Source organism: Cicer arietinum, chromosome 2, assembly GCF_000331145.2.
Source record: "Cicer arietinum cultivar CDC Frontier isolate Library 1 chromosome 2, Cicar.CDCFrontier_v2.0, whole genome shotgun sequence".
Classification (NCBI taxonomy): domain Eukaryota; kingdom Viridiplantae; phylum Streptophyta; class Magnoliopsida; order Fabales; family Fabaceae; genus Cicer; species Cicer arietinum.
In genome coordinates, this window is record NC_021161.2 from 27387625 (window position 1) to 27396371 (window position 8747).

General features: G+C 28.0%; 1 long non-coding RNA gene across 1 annotated transcript; it reads left to right on the forward strand.

Moving 5' to 3' along the window:
- The first annotated feature begins 4893 nt into the window (after positions 1-4893).
- LOC113784974 (uncharacterized) lies at positions 4894-8120 on the forward strand. Its single transcript, XR_003471139.2, has 2 exons — positions 4894-6030; positions 7334-8120. It is a non-coding gene; the product is annotated as an uncharacterized lncRNA (long non-coding RNA).
- The last annotated feature ends 627 nt before the right edge of the window (positions 8121-8747 follow it).

Genomic DNA, 8747 nt, shown 5'->3' on the forward strand with positions numbered 1-8747 from the left:
GAGATTCCCCATTCTTAATACTTATTTAACTTAAACGATTTTCACAACAACATTAAGTAAACAAGACATTAAGAGATTCCCCATTCTTAATACTCGTTTAACTTAAACGATTTTTACAAACACACATTAAGTAAACAAGACATTAAGAGATTCCCCATTCTTAATACTCGTTTAACTTAAACGATTTTCACGACCACATTAAGTTAACGTAGACATTAAGAGATTCCCCATTCTTAATACTCGTTTAACTTAAACGATTTTCACGACCACATTAAGTTAACGTAGACATTAAGAGATTCCCCATTCTTAATACTCGTTTAACTTAAACGATTTTCTAAACAAACATTAAGTAAACAAGACATTAAGAGATTCCTCATTCTTAATACTCGTTTAACTCTAATGGTTTTCAAATTCCACACAAAACAAACTCAAACATATTATCAAATTCAATCCACGATTCACACCAAAACACATCAATTCATTTCTCCACAAAATCCAACCATACACATATCAAATTTCATAAGCATGAATTATGAACACGTCAAACTTCATTTACTCAAATTCATACACCAATGGGTTAAATTCATTTTCCGCGAAACATTCATCAATATCACCAAAACCTAACTCTAAGATTTTACCCATAAAGCCTTAAATTCATTTTCCCCAAATCAACACTTTAACCCTAACAAAATTCTTTTCCACACAACGACAGATAAGTCCCTAAATGCAATCTAGAAGTTTGGAAGGATCCCTTACCTTCACGTTAGCTTTAACGTGCAATTACAGTACCTTCACTGTACTTAATTTAATTTATTTATCGACGAATAATTTTAATCGGGCATCAAATATCTTTTTGGTCATATAAACTCCAAAATATGAATAACTTTGGCTAAAAAGCCTCCGAGTTCAATACCAAAATACACTAAAATACATAAAGTATACTTTAAAATTATGGGTCTTACAGGATGCATCCATTATGAGGAGTAGAGGATATTGGAGCGTAGACTTCTTTTCGGAGCGATGACTTTATTAGAGTTTGACTTGATATATTGATCCAAAGATCAACTGACTTACCATAATCAATAGACGTAGGATTATCAAAACGAGCTTGATTTAACGAATTCATCAAAGGTACATTGAAAGCACGTTCATCAGAGTCAGCCACAGCTTCTTCAAAGTCATTGTGAACTTGTTTAATAAATTCTCTTTTTTATGTTAATCAGAAGATCTAGCTTGTATAAGAACATTGACTTTGTCAAATACTCCACTAAGAGCTTTCTTCTTTTGATCTTTGAGATAGACGATCAAGATGGTTTATTGTTAGAGGCATATAATCATTGTAGTGTTCTTTTCTATTGTCTTCGGAGGGACAATTTTGGGCTCGAACTATAAATTTTCAAATACATATTGCAATCCTTCTTATTGCTATATTTTGACTTGCTTTATTAGTCAATATAATTAGTTGTTTATTAGGTGTCAATATTATGTGTTAAAAACACTTATTATTATCTCTAACTTACTTATAATATATGTTACCTATAAAATAATAGTCATTAATATAAATCTTTGTCCTTCTAACTTAATATGCACATTTAACAAATACAGCTAGAAGATAATGGTTCTTTATTTTATTTTATTTTTGTTATAATTAAAACATTAACTAGAAAATTATAACTAAAACCACTTTTGTACTAACATTTTTTCCAATCTTTTTTTGGCCAATTTTGAATTATTCATAGTCGGCCCAAAGGAGAGGCACCTACATCCTTGCTTTAGGCCTCACAAAAAAATAATTTTTTAATTTAATTTTTGTACAATACAGATGCCCAATAATATATTATAAAAACTCTTTAAACTTCCAACAACTATACACATAAACAAACGAAGACCTCTAAAAAAATTTTAATTTCCAATTTTTAGAATAATCAATGTTAAAATTTTTAATTTCCAAATTTTGGCATAATCAGTATTTGAGTTGATATTTGTATTGATTGTAGTCAATTAAAATCATATAATGATACAACTATTTATGATTAAGATGATAGTGTATAGTTGGAATCATATTAAAGGTATTGATTTTCACTAAAAAGCAAAATATTAAAGATATTGCTTTTCATTTTATTAGTTTTTAGAGTAGATTTAAACAATTAAAATTGTATGCATATACTTTTTGTTTTTTATTTAATATTGAAGAATTAAAATCATTTGTATAATGAAAAATTAATATAAAATTGCATTAAACTTTAACGTTCTTTGAAAGATAAGAATAAATTAGACATTGATGGATTAGATTTACTTGTAGAACTTAAAATTCTAAGAGATATAATATAAGTAGAAAATGACACACCAATTGACATACTTAATTCTATATGAAAGTTAGATTCTTTTCCAAATACATATGTTGCTTATAGAATAATGTTAACAATTTATGCAACTGTCGTTTTAGCAGAAAGAAGTTTTTTGAAACTCAAATTAATTTAATCTTATATAAGATCAACTAGGTTACAAGAAAGATTAAATGGATTAGCTGTATAATCGATTAAGAAAAATTGTTAACCGAAATAGATTACAATAATTTGATAAATAATTTTGCATAGAAAAAATACAAAAAATAAATTTTAAATAAAATTCATTTTGCTTTAGACCTCGTAATAGCTTAGACGAACACTGGATTAACCACGAGAAATACAACACAGTTAATCAATGTTTTTTACTTCAAACTGCGTCTTCTTTTCTCGTGGACCTCAAACAATAAACTAATACAATTTAAAAACTAGATAGAAGTATTACACTGTTTAATTTTTTGAAATCCTACCATCCGAAGGCACTTTAACTACATTCACACCTTAAGCATTTGCATGTCAAACTTAGTATGCAGATGATGAATCTTTGAAGCTCTGGACAAAGTCCAAATGAATCACACCAATCTGTTGAAGGAGATTTCTCAAGTGTTAGTGTGGGGTGCGACTCACAAATCATTAAGCACCTTGGGCCTTTGTTCCCTAGTGGTGAGAAAGCTCCATATCGTCTGTAGTTTTTTGTGAGTGGAGAAAATGCAGATAGAGAAGAGATAGGAGAAGAGTTGTGTGTGGAAATATGTAGATGTTATCACTTTGTTTCAATAAATTTGGACCTTTGTTAAATCTAACACTAATTTTTTCGTGTCACCAAAAAGCATACTGGCCTTGTGAAAAATAAAAAACAATAAAAAGACAAATAACTACATTGAAATTTTCTTAACCAGCAAAAACTCACATTGGCCTTGTATACAGTGGTAAAAAAAGATTGTGAACATTATCACTTTGTTTCAATAAATTTGGACCTTTGTTAAATCTAACACTAATTTTTTCGTGTCACCGAAAAGCATACTGGCCTTGTGAAAAATAAAAAACAATAAAAAGACAAATAACTACATTGAAATTTTCTTAACCAGCAAAAACTCACATTGGCCTTGTATACAGTGGTAAAAAAAGATTGTGAACATATTATTATCTTAAATCTGCAATTATCTCCTACAAAGTGAATGAAATTTGATTTTAGTCTCATTAATAAATTAATAAATTTATGTAAAATGTAAATATTTTCGTTTTAATCTCTAATGTTTAATATCATTAATTTTTTTTAATGGAATAAGAAAAATATAATTTTAATTTTACATATAAAATTAGTTCTTACAAAATGAAGAAATTTTAATTTAGTCCATATAAAATGAAAATTTTTGTTTCACTCCTTGCAAAATGTAGTAAATTCTATTTTAATCCTTATATAAAAAAGAAGTAGAGTTTAATTCTTTAGTTATAGAATCAGTTTCTTATCTCTGTAAATATTTTTGTTTAAATTTAATATTTACAAATTCAAAAACCGTGGTTTTTAATCCTAAAGACAACTTATTGAGCCACGAGGCATGATATTATTGAATAATGTATATCATCAAAGACTAAAAACAATTATTTTTTAATTTGCAAGGATTGAATCTAAACAAAAATACTTACATGAAGAAATTTTAATTTAGTCCATATAAAATGAAAATTTTTGTTTCACTCCTTGCAAAATGTAATAAATTCTATTTTAATCCTTATATAAAAAAGAAGTAGAGTTTAATTCTTTAGTTATAGAATCAGTTTCTTATCTCTGTAAATATTTTTGTTTAAATTTAATATTTACAAATTCAAAAACCGTAGTTTTTAATCCTAAAGACAACTTATTGAGCCACGAGGCATGATATTATTGAATAATGTATATCATCAAAGACTAAAAACAATTATTTTTTAATTTGCAAGGATTGAATCTAAACAAAAATACTTATAAAAATTAAAATATTATAATTACAAGGACTAAAATTGTATTTAAATAAAGAAAAAATATTTTAATCTTTGTAAAATGCAATAAATTTTTGTTTTAGTCTTTAAAAAAGTTCATATTTTATCTTTTTTTGTTTTTCAAGTAAATAAATTAAAACAATTTGTTTTTTTTACATACTAATATCAATTTGTTTTTATATTATAAAGACTTTTGTATACGTAAACTTAAAATATTTTTTTTCTACTTCTATAAAAAATTAACAATCTTAGTCATTAAAAACTATAAAAATTTTAGATTTTGTACAAATTTAAACTATAAATTTTATTTTACAAATATTAAAAATTTAATTTTTTGTATCTTACAGAAACAGATTGCATATATAAGTTTTTTTTTTAAATAAAACTTTTTCCAGTTAATGCCATAGAATATCGATAAACAAATAAAATAAAATAAAATAAAAGCAATGTTTATTTATTAAAAAGCTTTAACGGCTATATTTGTATTAAAAAAAACAATTTTAGCCTCTTCAAATAACCAATAATAATTTATTAAAAAATAAAAATAATAGAAACCGCCTCAACCCGCGAATAACTCCAATAAATATATGTGTCTGTTCTTTTCCTCTCAACACAATCAAGAACAACGTTATTGCTAAGCAACCATCGAAACGAAAGCTCTCACTCAGTCACGGTCTCGCTCTCAATCGATCTCGCTTTCAATCGATCTCGCTCTCACTCTCTTCGTTTTCTATCTCCTCTTTTCAATTTCCCGCTCTCATTATATCTCAATCTTTTCCCTTTGTTACTTTTTTTTTGTTTGTGTGGCTATTTTCTGTTTCTTTGATTCTTTTTTAAGGTTTTTTGAATATTAGTGGAATCAGTGATGGACTCGCCACCGCATTCTCCGATTTCATCATCGTCTCATACGGCGGTCACTCTGTCACCTCCACCTCCACCTGCACCGAAAAAGAAACCCCAACAGTTTATGGGAAGGTTAATTTTGCACTCATTAGAAGAGCTTACCGAATTGTTTAAGGAAATTTTTTCTAATGGAAGAGAACAGCGAAGAAGCATTGAATGCTGAGAGAGAAAGGAAAATGCGCATTTTGATGTCACTGCGTTAGTGTCTTGTCTTGGTGACTCTGGTCAGTGGTGTGGGTATGATTTTATTTCTCTGTTTCATTATTTCTTCAAATTTACATTTGGTAAGAATGTAAATTAATACATTTGATGTCAAAATATGTGTCTGCGTTTTCCTTAAATGCCTTTTTTATGCAAAAATATGCCTTTTATGTTAGATTTTTTATGCCTTATAACTTGAACTTTTAAGGATAAGTCTGCTTCTCTCGGGAAAAAAGTATAAATTTTTTTCCTTTTAATTGTTGATGATTCTCATTCTGTAATCAATAATAAATCTCTTAAATTAGTTGTGTTTTTCTCAATTATTATTTGTATTGTTTGACTAAGCAAATTGTGAAGGTCTGGTGGAGGTTATGAATTATGATCCTTATTATATAAGTTTACACAGGGGTATCTAAGGTATGTTCTCTTGTTAACCAAAACTATTTTGAATCCATAACTAACTTGTTCGTTGGAGTTTTTGCAAGTACTGCACCCTTTCTTTGCTCAATCAGTCTTGAGGCCATTAGAGGTATTGTGAAGACAATCAATTTAGAGTCTTCAACCGCAATTCTGTTGGGCTGCATCCCTTCAAATTTTGACAAGAACAGTTGGTTCATTCAACTTCATATTTGCTTCTTTTGAGTTGTTTTTACAATATATATGCATCTCTTTAATAGCAAGATAAATTAAACAAACCTTGAACTATGTCTATATATGCTTGAATTTGAAAACAGTTCACTATTCATTTCCCCCTTTGAATTCTTGCTCGTATCATTTATTTGTATTGGATTTATTTGTTTGTCATTTGTGAAGGAAAAAAGAACCTTTTCAATTAAAAAATGTTTTGAAAAATTTATCATACTTAGATAAGTTTTTTCGAAAATTTATTGTAGTACTTCTTTCAGAAACTGGAAATTGTAGATAAGTTTTCACCTCTCATTTGATTGAAGATTAGTTTTTGCTTGGAATGCATGAAGCCATGAGCCTTCACTTAATGCATGGCTTGCATCTAATTACTCTAAAAGATTTCCTTAGACATAGAATTCAACTTGTACCATTGTTTCAAACAAAATCTGCTTGATCCATTTTGTTATTATCATAGTACTGCTGCTCAAGTTCTCATATGCTTCTGAGTATTTTTTAACTTCAATATACCCTATCAAGAATAATTTACTTCCAATTACAATGATAATGGGAAAAAGTTGAGTTCAATTATATGGGAACAAAAAATATTGTGATTATGTGCTAGTTGTTAGAATTTAGAACCACCTAGCTAGTTGTTAGAAGTCACTTGGCTTCAATATAAATTCTTGAGATGTAATAGCTTTTAATGACCTGTTTGGATCCACACTAAAAGGACTTATCAGAGCTTCTCTTTTTAGATAAAGCACCTATGCTTGTTAGTGTTTGAATGAATTTGCTTCATCTGTTGTGACTTTCGAAAAAGTTTGGAGAAGAACTTTTCGTGAAGCTAAGATTGAACACTTATGTTCATATTTTAGTTGCACTGAAATAACTTCATTTCAACATGCTTTATTTGCACGGTAGTTCTGACTTTAAAAATAATGTCACTAGGTATGGTACTGTTTCTAATAAATGAATAATAGTTAAATGCTAACTTTGTAAGTTAATTTCAAAGATGTAGAACTGTTCCTTTTATGATAATGAATTGTTTCTTATTTCATATTGAAAACTTTCAAATATTTTTTACTATTTTGGAAAGGTGCCATTTTTGTTAAGCCATAAAGATTGCCATTTCTTAAAAGTTTAATTGCAGTATTTCTGGTTTGTTTTGGTTCATTGATTGTCAGCAATATTTTGTTTATTGTGGTAATGTTAGTAATATCAATGTATAATTTTTATTGATTAGATGCACATTTTCTATTTGGGCTTAGTTTTAATGTTTGCAGGTCATGAAAGTCAGAGCAATTATGAATAGGAATTGTTTGGAAAGAGCACTGCCTCCTCTAGTGGTGCTGCTCTACATGATAACTTTACTATTGCTTACATCAAATGACGACTTTACAAACTCAGTTCACAAAAAGTACATCAGAAATGAGGTGCAAATTTGGAGCATTAGGATGTTAGAATATTTCTTGTCCGTGGTAGTGTTACAATATTGTTCTCTTAGTTAAATATTATTCGGTTTGAAGGCTTGTTAGGAGCAGCAGGGTGCTGCGATGTCTTAACTATGGCTCACAAGTATACGGGCAGTATGGAAATATAGAAACAGTATGATATTTGCTCAAGAAGATTTTATTTGGGAGAAGGTTGTGGACAATGTCAAAGTTCTATTGTGGAAAATACTGTTCACGATGTTCAAAGGATTTAGGTTCTCATTTGCACAACGGTGTAATAATCCTTTAGTTTGTCTTGGGGTTATCTATTTGATCGAACAACATTTTGGCATATGTGTTGACAGTAAATCCTACTTCAGTTTATCTACATCAGGCAATATCAGTCCTATGTTGATTCCAATCTAATAATCTTTGGGTTTGTGGTTGCATAGGAGTGCATGAATTATTGCATGGTAGATGTATGGCATTGTATTAGGCTTTTACTGTTATGTGTTTCCCAGTGGAGATTATTTTAGTGTGTTGTCCCTGTTGACCTGATCTTAGCATTCCTTGTGCTAGGATTAGATGTTGTTTAATACATTTTTCTTTTTCAAAATAATAATATTATTCATTTGGTCTACTGTTTTTATCTTGATCTTAACTAATATGCAATCCATGCTATGCATGTGCTTTGATTTGATAATTTTAATTACAATACATATTATACTATGATGTTTTTTAATAAATATAAACCAAAAGTAAATTTAATTAAAAAATAAAGTCACGATATCCACTAATTGTGATTATTCTTTTTTTGCGATGCACGATACGGTTATATGCTGTTGGTTGTGTTTAAACGTCATGTATATCAATTAAAACAAATCGTTAATAAAACAAATGTAGCGATTAAATTATATATCGTCATTATTAAAATAATTAATCATAATAACATATGATTTTAAAAATTAATTCTAATTAAAGTTAATATTTTTTACTGATTTGGTAACTATTATTGAATAATAGTGTAAAAATAATTTCATATTAACGAGATATATATAAATTAAATTTAAAAAATATTTATACAATTTACTTATTATTGTTGTGATTATTTTACATATGATTTGTTTAACTCATTATTATGTGTCACGATAAAAACACAAATTTGGTTTTTCAGAACAATGATTTATTAGATTATGGCCGGCGTGCTGCGCGGATATTAATTAATTAATTTTATAAATTTTATAAGTAATATTTTATGTATTATAAA